We start from the raw sequence: 15,844 nt of genomic DNA on the forward strand, positions 1-15,844 counted from the left end.
CGACTGGCATTTCTAGTAAGGAAGGATTTAACATGGGGAATTGGGCTTACACAGCCATTAGGAGGCCTCGGGAAGGGCAGGGGAGGGAGGCCACTGTGCCATCCGCCAGTGTAGGAATTGCAAGGAGCCACTACTGTTGAGGGTCTCGGCTGCTGTAGCACCAGGGTGGGTCACTGCCAGAAAGACACGTGGAAGCTGTTGGCGAATCCCACAGCAGCTGCCTGAGGCCCATTAACCTGTCTGCGGTTTACCACCGCAGAGTACTTATTTCTACTTCTCTTTCCCAAATTCTGTAAAAGCGGCTGTCACTGGTGAAATCTGTTTGGATCTCTGTGGATAAGTATCCAGTAGAAGGGGGAACTTAGATATTGTCAGTGCAGTTCACCCTCTGGATTACCTGGCATCTCTACTCAACCCTTGTATCCATATTTAAATTTCCACAGAAGAGCAAGAGGAATATGGTGGTTCTGCTTGATGCTGCAGCTATCCCTGTTGTAACAAAGACACACCCTCTTCCCAAGAAGAGAAGATTCATTTCACAAATTCTCCCTATGTGATGTTCATTTCTCTCCCTTAGTCATAATCCCCCTTGATATAAAAGTCATACAGTCTGGGGCGCCTGGGTGGCTCAGTCAGTTACGCGTCTGCCTTAGGCTCAGGTCGTGATCCCAGGGTCCTGGGATGGAGCCCTGCATCGGGCTCCCTGCTCAGCGGGGAGCCTGCTACTTCCTCCCCCTGCTAGTGCTCTCTCTCTCAAAGTCTTTCTTGAAAAGAGGTCATATGGTCCTAAGAGTAATTAGAAGGGGGGAAGGTTGATTAATTATATAAATGTATATATATCAAGGAAAGACAACATGCGTTACTACTAAGCCCTCATGTGTACAGCTGGTTGAGTACATAGTTTCTGTAGATCTATGCAATACACACACACAGATTTGTACATTTTCTCTTCCGTTACCCATGTTGTGTTCCCTTTCCCTCAGCAAGCACCCAGGTAGTTGTGGCTCTTGGCCAGAACTTTCTGCTTCTCTCTCTTTTAGCTAGGTTGGGACCCCTCCTCCGTTCTCCATTCTCGTACCTAAATTAGGGGCCCATTTGGGTAGAAAGGTGGCAGCAGGAGTTTCTGGCAATATTGAAGACGAGATAACATGAGGAAATTCCCGAGATAGAAAAATTAATGCTGGATAGAAAAGGCAAAAGAAAACTCAAGGAAAAAAAAATTCTCCAAAGCAAAAAGTAAGAAAGCATTTCGTGGAGTACTGACGCTGATGGCAACCCTAGGGGGGGGGGTGTCTGTTGATCTCCGGGAGGCTAGATCTTTTCAATGCTAATGGGCTGTGCGTGGGGGCCCGAGGCAAAGCCACAGTCTGGAGAAAGGGGGGAAGTCAGCAAAATGGAAAGCATTCTTGGCAAAGAGTAACCCAGGAAGTCTGTCAGAGAGGGTTACGACCAGGGAAAAGGCGGGCCTCAGCCTCGGTTGTGGTGGATGGGGGATGAGTCTCCCACGGGAATTCCTTACCACAGCTAGACCCCATGCAGGTTTTGTGTCACTGTTGGCCCTTCCCGTTTGTCCTAAAAAACCTCAATCTGAGAGGTCATTCACAGTGACCCCGAATTGATGGAGCCCTCAGGCACCTAGGAGAAGCAAACCTGAATCTTTTCTGGAACAATGAACTTTCAGTGTAAGCCTCAAAGCCTTCCCACAGTATTCCAAGAAACAAGCTCAAAATCCAAAATCACAAACATGCTATCCTAAGTGAGAAAAACAAAATGACAAATGACAGAATCAAATTTATAAAGACGACTATGCTAAGTAGGAGAGAGATTTGATGCACAAGAAGCTGTCCAGCATTTTGACCAGAGGCCGATTTGGGAATGGTGCAGCCACCAGAAGCTGAAGAGGCAAGAAATGGATTTTTCCCTGGAGTCTCCAGTGGGAGTATGGCCCTACCAACACCTTGATTTTAACTCCGTGATACCGGTTTTGGACACTTGGCCTCCAGCACTGTAAGAGAATAAATCTCCGTTGTTTTAAATCACCGAATTTGTGGTAAATTTAATTACAGCAGCCACAAGGAAACAGATTCCGAGAACCTGCACATCTTTTGTTGTATTTATTTCTAGGTACTTGATAATTTTTGTTCTTATCAATGTCACTTTTAAAAAATTTACAAAAAAATAAAAAATTAAACTTACATTTTCCAGCTCTTTTTTTTTTTGGATGGTATAGAAAATAAAATGAAATTCTGTATGTTGACTTTGTTTTGCTATGACTTTGCTAAATTCACTTATTTCTAGTGGATATTTTCTATGTGCACTATTATGTTGCCTGTGAATAATACTGGGTTTGTTTCTTCCCTACTAATCATTACACATTAAAAAAAAAATTTTTTTTTTTTTTTTTTGCCTTACTTGGCTGCCCAGGACGTCCAGTACAATTTGAATAGAAACGGTAATGGGAACTTCCTTGTTCGTGCTTCTAATCTCAAAGGAAGACTTTCAACATTTTACCATTAGGTATTATATTTGCTGTAGATTTTTGTAGACACCCTTTATCAGGTTAAGGAAGTTTTTTGTTTTTCCCTATTCTTAGTTTGCTAAGAGTTTGTCTTTCGATCCTGTATGGCTGCTTAGGTTTTATCAAAAGCTTCTACTGACATCACATTATTTTCCTCCTTTAATCTGTTAATGAAGTGGGTTATGTTGCCTTCCTAGGAGAAATTCAATCCGGCATTTTTAGGCTTTAAATTTCCCTCTACAAATTGCTTTATGTTGTGATGTGTAGTATTTGGGCTACTCAGTGCAAGATATATTCTAATTTCCATTGCGAGTTCTTTGACTCATGGGCTACTTAGACTCTTTCTTAATTTTCAAACATATCATTCTAGTTACCATTTTGTTACTGGTATCTAACATGGTCAGAGAACATGCTCTGAATTATTTTAATCTCTCAAATACTTGCTTTTAGTCTGGTATATGGTCAGTTTTTTCCAGGTGTTCTGTGTGTGCTTGAATTTAGTGAATGTATTATGCTGTTGCTGGAATGCTATTCAGTGGGCCCATTAGGGTCGATGGTCAGTTGTGTGGGTCAGATCTTCTGTACCCTCATTGGTTGTTTTATTTGCTCATACATTCAGTTCTGAGAGGCGTGTTAACATTTGCTGTGGTGGAATCCTCTCATCTCTTCTCATGCAACTTTATAGATTTCTTCTCATATATTTGCTCTACATATTTTGATGTTATAATGAGATGTATGCATGTTTAAAGCTGTTGTTGATGAACATTTTTCTTATTAAAGAACCCCCTTCATCCTCTAGTTGTAAACTTTTACTTTAAAATTCAGCTTGTCAGGGTGCCTGGGTGGCCCAGTTGGTTAAGTGGCCAACTGTTGGTTTCAGCTCAGGTCCTGATCTCAGGGTCATGAGATCGAGCCCCACCCACATCAGGCTGTGTGCTTAGCAGGGAGTCGGCTTGGGGACTCTCTCTCCTTCTCCCTTGCCCCTTCCCTCCCTCCCTCCATAAAATAAATAAATAAATAAAATAAAAATAAATAAATAAACCTTTAAAAAACGAAATAAAATTCAGCTTGTCACCTAGTAATATAGTCACACCAACTTTCTTCTGGTTAATATTTGCATGATACATATTTTTCATTTTTTGATTTTCAGCCTTTCTTTTTTTAGATTTAAACTCTTGCAAACAGCATATTATTGGAGTTTTAAAAACCCAGTTTGAAATGTTTGTCTTTCAAATAGAGCATTTAGTTAATTTACATTTAAAAACATATCTTAGATTCCTATCTGTCATTTTATTTTGTGCTTTCTTTTTGACCTGCCAGCTCTGTTTGGTTTCTCTTTCCCCCTCTCTCTATTTTTTTGCCTCATCTTGGGTTAAATATTTTTTCATCGTCCCATTTTTTTCACTTCTGTTTGGATGTTACAGTCTGTTTCTGTTCTTTTAGGGGTTTCTATAGAAATTACAATATTCGTATATTAGGCATCAAATTCTAAAGTTAATCTATTTTTCCTAATATACGTTAACATGTTATTTTTAACATATATTTTAATTATATTTTTATTTAACCTCATAAGACTTTATTATTTTATACAGTATTCATTTAGATTTATCCTCATTACAGTGTTCAGCAGCCGTTTATCTCTTTATATTCCTGGGCCAAACTCCTGAAGTCTGTTGTTTGGATGGTGGTGTGGAAAGGAGCACAGTGTGCCCTGCAGATGTGACTCTGACTGAAATAATAAGAGCAGAAGGACCTTGCATATTGTGGTATTGTGGTTTATAATAAGAAATATGTATTTGGTTGTTCGTCCAGTTTCTGGCATAGAAGTCCTAAAATTCTTGGAATTTCCTACGTGATAAGTGTCCTAAAAGTGTCGTTTGTTAGGTTATTGAGGTGACTTTTGGAAAGCCCCTCGGTCACCTAAGAATAGGGACTAACCGTGTGCTTAGGTGAATGGAACTTTCAGTTCCATCCCTTGATTTCCAGGGAGGGGAGAGGGGCTGGAGGCTGAGCCAGTCACCATGGCGAATGAGTTAATCATGGCTTTGTGATGAAGCCTCCATAAAAGCACGAAGGATGGGGTCCGGAGACCCTCCGGGGTTGGCGCACCCAGGGCGGCGCAGGGAGAGCGGCGTGCCGGGGGAGGGCAGGGAGGCTGCGGGCCCCTTCCTACATCCCTGGCTCTATGTACCGATCACTTCATCTGGCTGCTGATTCATATCCCTTAATATCTTTTGTTAGAAACTGGCTATCTAGTGAGTTTATGGGTTCTCCGAGTTCTGTGAGCTGCTCTAGCAAATTAATTAAACCCAAGGAGGGTGTTGGGGAACCTCTGATTTGTAGCCAGTCTGGTCAGAAACACAGGTAACAGCCTGGGCTCGAAACTGTCACATGAAGTGGGGTCAGTCTTGTGGGACCGAGCCCTTTCCCTGTGGAATCTGGCTGTCTCTGGGTAGATAGCATCAGAATTGAGTTAATTGCGGGGCGCCTGGGGTGTCAGTTGGTTAAGCATCTGCCTTTGGCTCAGGTCAAGATCCCAGGGTCCTGGGATTGAGCCTCCTGCATTGGGCTCTCTGCTCAGTGGGGGAGTCTGCTTCTCCCTCTAACCCTCCCCCCTCTCGTGCTCTCTCTCACTCACTCTCAAATAAGTAAAATCTTAAAAAAAAAAAAAAATTGAGTCAATTGCTTGGTGGTGTGGGGAATCCCTCTATCCCCCCCCAAACACACTGGAATTGGTATCAAATCATTAATATAGTTCAAATATTTATAACACTGAAGAAAGTAAAGATGCAAAAGGCCTGATTTATGCAGAAAGTTACTCAGCTGCTCTTCCCGCTCCTCAGCTGGTGCTAGAACTAAGCAGAGGAATCATTTTCTTGGTGTGATGCCTGGATTCAAACACACCAGGGTAGGCCAATTTGCCGTTCTCTAAAAGTCATTTTTGGCTCCCACCTACCCCGGGTTGAGTTGGAAATGTGTGAATTGAAGCCCGAGTTGAGAATGAACTGGGGCCTTGAAGCTCCTAAACACTTATTACTTGAGAGGATGTGTAGGAAAGGACCTTTAATCCTGTAATATGTGTAACAAATGTAATATATGTAACACATGGAAGGTGGAATTTACCAGAAATGTGAATGGGAAGTAGGTAATCGAGAGAGAAGGTACTACATATCCTATATTAAGAACTTCTAAAAGTAAGTAAAAACTAGAGCAAGACAAGTTAAAAAAAAATCCAACATTTGACCAAACTTAGTTAATAACTTTAACTCGATTTATTGCAACATCACTGTATCTCTGCAGGTCTGGTTTCCCTGGTATCTCGAGAACATCATTTGGGTAAAATCCATACTTGAGGCCCAGCCATAAGTCTCATGCTTGAAAATAATTAAGTTCTTGATTCCAGCTAATTTTATTTCTTTCTCTTATATTATTAACGCTCCTGTCCTTTTGGAAACTGGAATGTAGAATGCCATGTGGCAAATGTTAAGAAGTGGGAAAAGCTGTTGGAAAATGATCTGATGTCAATTTACTTTTCTCTTTGGAGCAGAGCAATCCTTTCCCCAGTGCCTGGGCCTGGATCTTCTGCCTCAGGCGGCAGACAAGAGGGTGGCTGTCGCTGCTGCATTCACTCGTGGTTGCTCTTGGGCGGATCAAGGATCCCCACTCGGTATAAGCGGGTCAGACGAGTTTGGACATGTCTGAACGGTGGGCTGGGCTCCCCCGGAAGCCTGCTTGGGTAAGGGCCTGCGTAGCCTCCTGTGGATTCGACAGGATGACTTTGAGCTTAGCTGCTGGAGAAGAGCCAGGTGCCCCCACCCGGACCAGCCCTCGGATATGTGCTTGGGTTCTTTGGATAGCAGGGGCATCGTCTGCTTAAAGTGTCAAGAAGACAGTGGGTACAGCAGCCTGGTTTCGGGCACATTCACCGAGCACAGCACAAGGGAAGTCAAGAGGCTCTCCACAGCTTCACCACACACAAATGGCCTGGCTGACGGGCAGGGTATAGAGGTGACAAGGGAGCCCTGCGGAGACCGCTGCAGAGACAGGCTACACTGCGTCTAGCGGTGGGTCTGTTCAGTGGCGCACGAACCCTCTTACTCAGCAGCACTTCCTTGGAGGCCTGGGAGCAGGTGGGAGATAAACCCAGAGCCAACGAGGGTTATTGCCAGCCATATGTTGGTTATTTCATTGGCCCTGAGGCCTGTGGGGCCCAAGGAAACTTGGGTTGCATAAAAAAGGAAAAGCATACTGTAGTTGGCAAACAAAACGTGTCTTTGTGTGTGAGACTGTGTGTGTGAGAAATGAGCTTTCATTTAGAAGCTTTGGCAGTGGTCTCAACCGGTTCCCCAGCACTTTTAAAATGATATTTTCTGGGCCTGGAAACCAAGCAGGCAGATCATGGAATTTTGGCTGGGGATGTTTTTTAAAAAATGTAGGCTAGCAGCGAAAAAGGAGGCGGGAATTTGGCCAGGAGGCCTTTCTGGGCTGCAGAGCAAACCGAGCAGGGTTACCATGGTGGTGCTTCTACTGTTTATATAAACAAAGGTCTTTCCTGACAAACCTACTTCATATTTAATAATCCTCAATCCGCAGGGGCCTCTGTTCTTTGCGTGTAGCTAGTCCATGCCATTTGGACTTGGGTAGGATTTCATCATTGTGTGGGTTTTCTTGAGGTACTCAATACCCTTCAAAACAAAGTGCTAAGTACTGAGATCTGAAGTGCGAGGGTGAGGGGTGTTTAGTGATTGGAAGAGAGACTGACCGGCCACATGAAACTGTAGAACAGACCTTTCGTGATCTAAAGTCTACTGGACCGGCCCACACTGAGCGTTCGGAAGCACAGAGTACTCCCACTACCTCATTTCTTCATCTCTCTTAAGAGCACTGGTGCCTCCCCTCATCCCCGCCCAATCAGTCACACTTCATATTGCCATTGCCCGAGATGTCGCCCTCTTGTTAGCCCACATCCAATCATTTGTGGTCTTAACAAGCTCTTGTAAGAGGTCTCATTTGGTTATGAGTAAAGAAAAATCTTACTCTCTTGCCCTGAAGCACAAAAGCAGATTTATTGGATCATGTCCCTGGAAAGGCAGGGTGAATCTGGCGGGCCTCAGGAACGGCTGGATCCAGCTTACATGCTCATTCCTCTAGAGGGTCCCAGATTCTGGCACATCAGACACTGCTCCCCACAGTCTCCAGGAAGACTCAGTCCTCCTAGATACTTGAGGTATGAGATAGGAGCTTGAAGAGTGCTTTCAGGCATCCTTTTTCTAGAAACATGGAGTAATGAGGAATCTCTCTCTGCAAGCTGTTTGCATTTTTCTCCCTCCTGAATATCTGGACATGGCTCTAGACCTGTTCAGAGGCTCAGCAGCCTGTGGGGGTCTCTTCACGTGTTGCCTCATCACTGCCTTCTGGGGTCTCCAAAGCCAGCAGGGAGCATGAGGATCCATGTCCAACCATGAGCATCAGACTTCTCTACTGATGTCCCTTCCCGCATTTCCCTAATGAATAAGCTGGTTCTCTTCCAAGGGTGCCAGAGTGCATGACGTATGTCTGCATGGCACCAGGATTCCCGTGATCCAGATGAACCCCGAAGATGTCTCCTGGGTATCCCCGGGGGCAGCCAATCCAGGGTCTATCCATTAGCTGTATTCCTTCAACTTCAGGGTCCCTTAGTGTCCCCCAACATCCCGAATGACACAGGCATTTCAGAAAGTCCTCAGGAGTTCTGCTCAAGTTTTTGAGAACAAATCCATTCATGTCTTCTGCCAGGTCTGGGTTGGATGTCTGTCATGCCCCCCTCCTCGGGGCCAGCATGCTGGCTTCATGAGCTCCTCCCCGGTGACCCCAAAGTTCCAGACCCTCCATGTACTACAGGGCTCAGCGCCTGAAGTGGGTGAGCCTGAAACACCACCATGATGTCCACTGTCTCATCCTTTGATACATCATCTCCTTTTCAAGTTTCTTCTCCAGGTACCCCCTTTCCCCTCCTTCCCCACATGAACACCACTGGTCCTACTATTCCAGCCTTCCACACTCACTCCTTGCCATTTTAACAGGGGACGAGCCAGGCACAAAGAGACCTCCAGAATCGGATTTGGTTGGTGACCGCTAGTGCTGGGATCCAGATGTCCTCATTCTCTGCTTTTTCCCTTTATAGCCAATTAACACTTTCTCTGTCAAAAATAGTATCCGAGAGTACCGTCGGTTTAAAATGTTGAAAAAAAAAAAGGTGCCTTGCCAATTTAGGATGGACTTTAGTTTTGAGATTCTAATTTGGGAACCGCGGGGAGGGGTGGGGGGACGGGGCAATAATACTGATGGGCTATTTGCATGAGGGCCCCAAGGAAAGTCACTTAGGGTGAGAGGGAAAGGGCAGCTTTGAGCTGAGAGGGTACAGAGCAGCAGAGCTTTATCCCCTAGGACCTCGGCCAGGGGCCATGTTAGGGGGCAGAACAGAGCACTGGGAAGAGAGGGAGTGCAATGCTCAGAGAAAGGGTCAGCGTATGTCACAGAGGGGCCTCCCGGATTTGTTGAACTAATTGGTTGGAACTTGTCCGGATCCACAGTATCCACAATTCTGCAGATGGGGTTGAACCAGAAAAGTGCTATTTTGTGCTGTTATTGTGACCCTCTCCTACCACCCCCAGGGAGGTGTGAGGGGGCCGGGACGGGGCGGGGGGAAGCACAGGCTCGCTCGGATAAAACTCCCTGGGGGAACCCGGAACGGTGCGCCGACGAAGACAGTTGCCGTGACGGCCAGAGGCCACCAGGGGGCAGTACCTCCCCGGCCTATGTCAGTCAGAGCGGGCACGGACCCCCAGCTGTCGGGCGGGAGGATGGAGACAAATGCGGCCACCAGGCAAGGCCCTTTCTCCCTCTTTCTGTCCTTTCCTTCCCTGCGGGGCGCAGCACGCCGGCCGAACCGGGGCGCGGTGCGCCCGGAGCCCGGGCTGGAGCGGAACCGCAGGGCCGCCCCGGGGAGCCCTCGGAGCCCTTGTCACCGCTCGCTGCGCACCCCCACCGCGGCCTCCGCTCCTCCCGGAAAACTGGGGAGCAGCCGCTGGGCGTCAGGCACTTCTCAGGCCCCGCGGGCGCCGGCCGGCCGGGATTGGGGTTCAGGAGCGGAGGGGCAGAGGTCACCCCGCGGCTCCTCCCACGCGGCCGCCGCCGCCGCCACCACCTGTGCCCGGAGCCCCAGACGCACCCGGCCGAGCGGAAGGTTCTGAGGCGGCCCAGACCTGCCTCCGGGAGGGCGGCTGACGGGGCGTCCAGTCTGGCCACATACTTTTGTCTCCCGCACCCCCGGGTGTGGCCGGGACAACCGGCAATGCGGCCGAGCCACAGAAGCCGCAGTGGCGCGCAGTGACCACAAGGGGGCGTGTGGAGACGCCGCAGGGCCCGTGGTCGCGGGGACCCGCGCTTCTCAGAGGCCCCAGCCCGCCACAGTGACAGGGCAAGCACCGTATTGCTTTGGACCCGCTCCCTACCCCCTCCTAGCTCAGAACGTCCCCCGGAGTGCTCTGAACACAGACCTAGTCGCCTGCAAGGTGCGGCCAGCCTGCGTCAGGGTCAGGGCCGGGGTAACCGCGCTGGTGTCTGCAGGGCCCTGGCCCCCGGGCTGAAAGCGGTGTCTCTCTCTGTCCTTTAGATTTCTGTGCTTGCTTTCTGCCTCCTTGACCGGATCCAGGAGTCCTGGCTTCCTGGGGAAAGAGGAGCAGCAGAGAAGTGGGCTCCGACTCAGGTGCGTGTGCTGAATTTGGCGCTGCGTTTACACGTGAACCGCCCTCCCGCAGTTGTGCGAAGCCCCATATGCCCTCTGTCTTTCCTCCCTGCTGCTGGCTAAAGCCCATCTCGTGCCCACCATTTTAAATCCTTAGGAAGCTGGTGTTGAGAAGAGCCTTCAGGAAGCTGACACAGCTACCTCCCCCAGCCAGAAGGTTGTGCTTTTGCCATTCGATCGTAAATTGCAGTTTTCTGGGGCTTTCGAGTTCAGGTGTTGAAAGCAAGAGAGTGAAATCTAACTGTAAATATCTTTCTCCTTAAAATTGTTCTCATGCTTTTCTCCCTGGCTGCTACCCCTTTGGCACAAGGAACACAGGCAGCTAGGCTGGGCTGATTTCTGAGTCCACAGCCCAGTGGGGACCAGAAAGAATGTTGGTGTCCCCAAGGCAAGTGCTCTGTCTGCCTCAGGGTCCTGGGCTGTGGTGTGACCAGGCCACTGTCGTCATTAACTGAGAAAAGGAGGCAACACTGAAAAAGAGCAAAGGCCTTTATTTGGGGTCTCAGGATTGCCGTTCAGGGAGCACAGATTCTGAGGTAACCAGAATCTCATGTGAGGAAAGCAAGGATATTTTTTTATGGGAAAGAAGGAAAGGGTATTTACATGATTTAGATATAGAAGAGAAACAAAACCTCCTTTTAATTCGGTGCTGACCAGTTAGGCTGCTTCTGATGGCGATCGTATTGATTATTTTATTGGTGCTATCAAATGAAACTATCCCTGGTATGTATTAATTAATTTTACTGTCCTCATATGATCTAAATGCCAGTTGCTCTGTTGAAATTTTATGAGCAACTGCTTGTAAAACTATTGCCGCTTCTGGCCCAGTTCGAGTTCATTAGTTGGAAAAGAAAATGGAGCTTCAAAATGGAGTCTCCTACGTCCAGAAGTTTTATACAGTTCTACAGTCTCTGGCTGTAGCTACAACGAGGGTCCAAGGTGAGCAGGATTTCTGCCTTGATTTGGAAGTTGGGTCTGCTCATTCAAATGCTTGCTTCTTGCTCAGTGAGCAATGCCCTGGGGGAGAGAAGGGCAGCTGTGCAGCCTCTGAGGCGGCCAGCTCGTGGGCTCATCTGTGTGGTGGGCTTGGAGGAGCTGGCTTGGTGAAGGTCTGGGGGAGAGCTGATCTGAGCCGAGAGGAGCTGGGCTAGGAGATGAGGCAGGGAGTGCTGGCCACACCCACCCGTAGGTACAAATGAGTCAATCAAGCCTTGGCCTTGACCCCCACAATGCCTGATCGGCTTGTCAGTGTTTGACCAGTATTGTGTGACTTGAAGCAGTTTCCTACTAGAGTCAAACCACGTTTCAGTCAACTTCACAGCCACCTGCCCACAGGGGCCCTGGCCTCCACCCCCACAGCAAGCCTCCACTCTCCTGAGCCTTGCTCAGCGCGCCGTCCTAGAAGAGCCCATCTCGGTGGTCCTGGTTCTGCCTCCACATCACAACAGTACGAGGCTGCCCTGGCTTGGAAAACAGGACTCGGCTCTCTTTCCTGCTGTCCCCTGCAGAGGGGTGGGGAAGCTTTTCTCTTCATGCCCGGCAGTGCAGCTGAGAGCAGGCTGACGTTTTGAAGAGGGCTGTACGGGCGGCCTGGACAGGTGGAGGCAGTGAGATGCAGAGCATCCTGGGTAACCCCGCACCGGAGGCGGTGGCTCTGTAGGGCTACCAGCCCGTCTTCGGGAGCATGGGCCTCCCTGCAGCGTGGTAATGGCCAGCCTCTTTCCTCCCAAGGGTGGGCCCTGTCTGTCCTCACTGCACCCAGGCCTTCAAGCAGGAGAGAGAGTGGAGACTTGAATTCACCTTTGGGACAGACCTTACTTTGTCCCCAGGCCCAGACACTGGAGGAAATGCCTTTTCACTGCAGCCTGGGACTCAGATCCTCTCATTTCCTGTGCGAGGATCTGCCTTTCCCAGGACATCTGACAGAGAGGTTGCTCATCCAGTTCTGGAGAGGGACAGCAGCCCCTCCGGCAGGGACGGCCCGACAGGGTGGGCACCGCAGGGCCACAGCGCAGCAGCAGCCGCATAGCCCGTATCCATGTGTGGAGCACATCACGAATCCAGCCCCTCAGCCTCAGGGGAAACTCACATTTGCTCAGAACATCCACATTCAGGATGCTGGTGGCTGCCCACGTCCCCGCGGGCAGCACGTATGGGCCTTGGCTGCACACAGGTGGTTTTCTCAGAAAAAGGCAAATCTGCCTCAGGGGTGGATTTCAGTATGGACTCCTCCTTTGGACACAGGCTGCTTGGAGCCTTAGGGTGTAGCTTACCTGGGGCTTAACGCCTCCAGGCTCAGGTCCCAGCTGGAGCACCACACGGGGTTCTGTGCTCATGTCTGTCCCCCTTTCCCCACACCAGCTATTTTAAAGCCCTCCATTCCCTTCAACCTCCTATGGTACCCCTTGCCCTCTGTTCTTGGCAGCTGCCCTAATTCCGGGAGAAAATAGAACCAATAATCCACCCCCCTCAGCTTCCAACAAATAACAACGCTACGTAACATGACACTGTAACTACATATAACTACACAGGTAGGAATAGCAGCTCCCAGCCTCCCCCCCCACTTCTCCTGTCACACCGGAGGAGGCTTGCCGTTCCGCCAAACCTGGCTCCCCCATGTTGAGACCGATGGCTGTGGGAGGCAGCCTTTAAAAAGTCTCTCGTTCTGTCTTGTCCTCTCTTGCTCCCTCACTTACTTGCTCTCCTAGAAGCAGGCTGCCATACAGTGAGCTGCCCTACAGAGAGGCTCGTAAAGCAAGGAACAGATTTCCTCAGTCTAAGAGCCTGAGAGGAACTGAGTCCTGCCAACAACCCTGTGAGTCAGCCTGGAAGCAAACCCTTCCTCAGTCAAGCCTTCAGATGAGACTGCAGCCCCAGCAGACACCTTGATTGAGAGCCTCTGAGCCAGAGGACCTAGGGAAGCCCATCCAGATTCCCAGCTCATAGGAACTGTGAAATAATAAGTGTTTATAACTATAAACTGCTAATTTTTTGAATAATTTATTAGACAGCTCTAGATAACCAATACAGGGGCTCTCAGGCTTGTCAGTTTTTCAGCCCTGAAAATTTTGAAAAAATTTGGGGATCCACATAAGGTTGCCTCATTTTTATGTTCCCAAATACATCTTGAAAAATGACAACCAATTTTTACTTTTCTTAATATATTTTTTTAAAGATTTTATTTATTTATTCGACAGAGATAGAGACAGCCAGCGAGAGAGGGAACACAAGCAGGGGGAGCGGGAGAGGAAGAAGCAGGCTCATAGTGGAGGAGCCTGATGTGGGGCTCGATCCCAGAACGCCAGCATCACGCCCTGAGCCGAAGGCAGACGCTTAACCGTTGTGCCACCCAGGCGCCCCTTCTTAATATTTTTATAGAAGAAGGAGCACTTTTTCATTGTAATGATTTTTTAAAAATCACAGTGTTGTTTGCATACAAAACAATTCATCCATTTAAAATTTGAGCAATTTTGATAACTCTAAATAATTGTATACTAACTTCCATCATCAGGATATGAAATGGCTTCCTCATCCTAGAAAGTTTCCTCATGCTCCTTTACAGTCAATCCCTTCCTCTCAACCTGGGCCTCACTCAACCTTTGTTGTGCTTAAGAGGAAGTACATTTGAATATAAAAAAATGTAGGAAGGATGTCCTCTCAAAATAAAAGGTGACATTTAAACTGAATACATTTAAATTTGTAAACCAAACTTTCATTCATTCATACAGGGCCTCATTCACCCCTACACTGATGGCTGTTCTTCAGGCTCGTCTGCCATCTGTGTTAGGAAGCTAGGCTGCTTTCACAGAGTTCCTGATGCAGTGGCTTAACTAAGACAGAAGCGTTCTTACTCCCTCATATTCTGCTGCAGAGCTAGGTGGGCAGTTAAGGCGGGTGAGGCCCCACTCTACAATGTCAAGGTCACCCAGGAACCCAGGCCAGGGGACCGATTCTGCCAACCTCTGTCGGTGATGTCTTTCTTGGGTCCAAAGTAGCTGCTGCAACTTCTTAGCAAACAGGAAGGGAGAGAATGTGCGGAATAAGTGTCCTTAAGGAAATAACCTTGAAATGTCTCATGTAAGTTTAGCAGGTATCGTATTGGCTCAAATAAGTCAGATGACCAGACCTAGCTATATGGGAGGCGGGGAAACATGACTATCCTGGGAAACTAGTGCCCAGTTAACAGCTGAAGGATTCTGTCACTGACCAAAAAAGGAGATAGCTAGCAGGATCCTCATTCTTCTAAACTGTCAACCCCTGCCTGTCTTCTGGTTCCAACCATCGGCACTTCAAGTGTTTCTCATCTTTGAAAATACTTCGTTGGACCGCTCACACTCTGTCCCTTTCCTCTTAATCAGTCCTCAACCCGACATGCCTCTGAGGCCCTGGGGTCCCATTTCTGTTGAATTCATGCTTCCCAGTGCTTCCCTTACTGGATGTTTCTTCAGCTTCTAACTCACTGATGCTCTTTCTTCCCTTCATTCATTTGCTATCATAACCTCATGTTTATTTGTTTTTTATTTTTAAACATTTTAATTCCAAGATAGTTAACACACAGTGTTCTATTAGTTTCGTGTATACAGTGCAGTGATTCAACACCTCTGTACATGGCTCAGTTCTCATCACAGTAAGTGCGCTCTTAATCCCCATCACCTATTTCCCCTGTCCCCCCCTCCACCTCCCATCAGTTTGTTCTCTAGATTTAAGAGTCTGTTTCTTGGTTTGTCTCTTTATTTTTCTTTTGTTTTGTTTCTTAAATTCTACATATGAGTGAAATTGTATGGTATTCGTCTTTCTCTGACTGGCTTATTTGACTTAGCATTATACCTCTATATCTGTCCATGTTGGTGCAAATGGCAAGATTTCGTTCTTTTTTATGGCTGAGTAATATTCCATTGTGTATGTGTGTGTGTATGTGTGTGTGTATATACACACACACACATATAATATATGTATACACACAAATACACACACACACACACACACACACACACACACACACCATCTTCTTCATCCATTCATCTATTGATGGACACTGGGCTGCTTCCATAGTTGGCTACTAAAAATAATGCTGCAGTAAACATAGAGGTACATATATCCTTTCAAATTAGTGTTTTCATATTCTTTGGGTAAATACCCAGTTGTGCAATTACTGGATCAAATGGTAGTTGTATTTTTGATTTTTTGGGGAACCTCCATACTGTTTTTCACAGTGGCTTCACCAGTTTGCATTCCCACCAATAGCGTATAAGGGTTCCTTTTTCTCCACATCCTCATCAACACTTATTGTTTCTTGTATTTTTATTTTAGCCATTCTGACAGGTGTGAGGTGATATCTCGTGTGTGTGTGTGTGTGTGTGTGTGTGTGTGTGTGTATGCTTTTTTAAAGGCTTTGTTTATTTAAGAGAGAGAGTGAGCACATGTGTGTGCTTGAGCAGCTGTTGGGGCAGAGGGGGAGGGAGAGAGAGAATTTCAAGCAGACTTCTGCTGCACGCAGAGCCAATGCAGGGCTCATTCTCACAACCCTGAGCTCATGACTT

This window comes from Ursus maritimus, unplaced genomic scaffold (assembly GCF_017311325.1).
Source record: "Ursus maritimus isolate PB19 unplaced genomic scaffold, ASM1731132v1 scaffold_6, whole genome shotgun sequence".
NCBI lineage: Eukaryota > Metazoa > Chordata > Mammalia > Carnivora > Ursidae > Ursus > Ursus maritimus.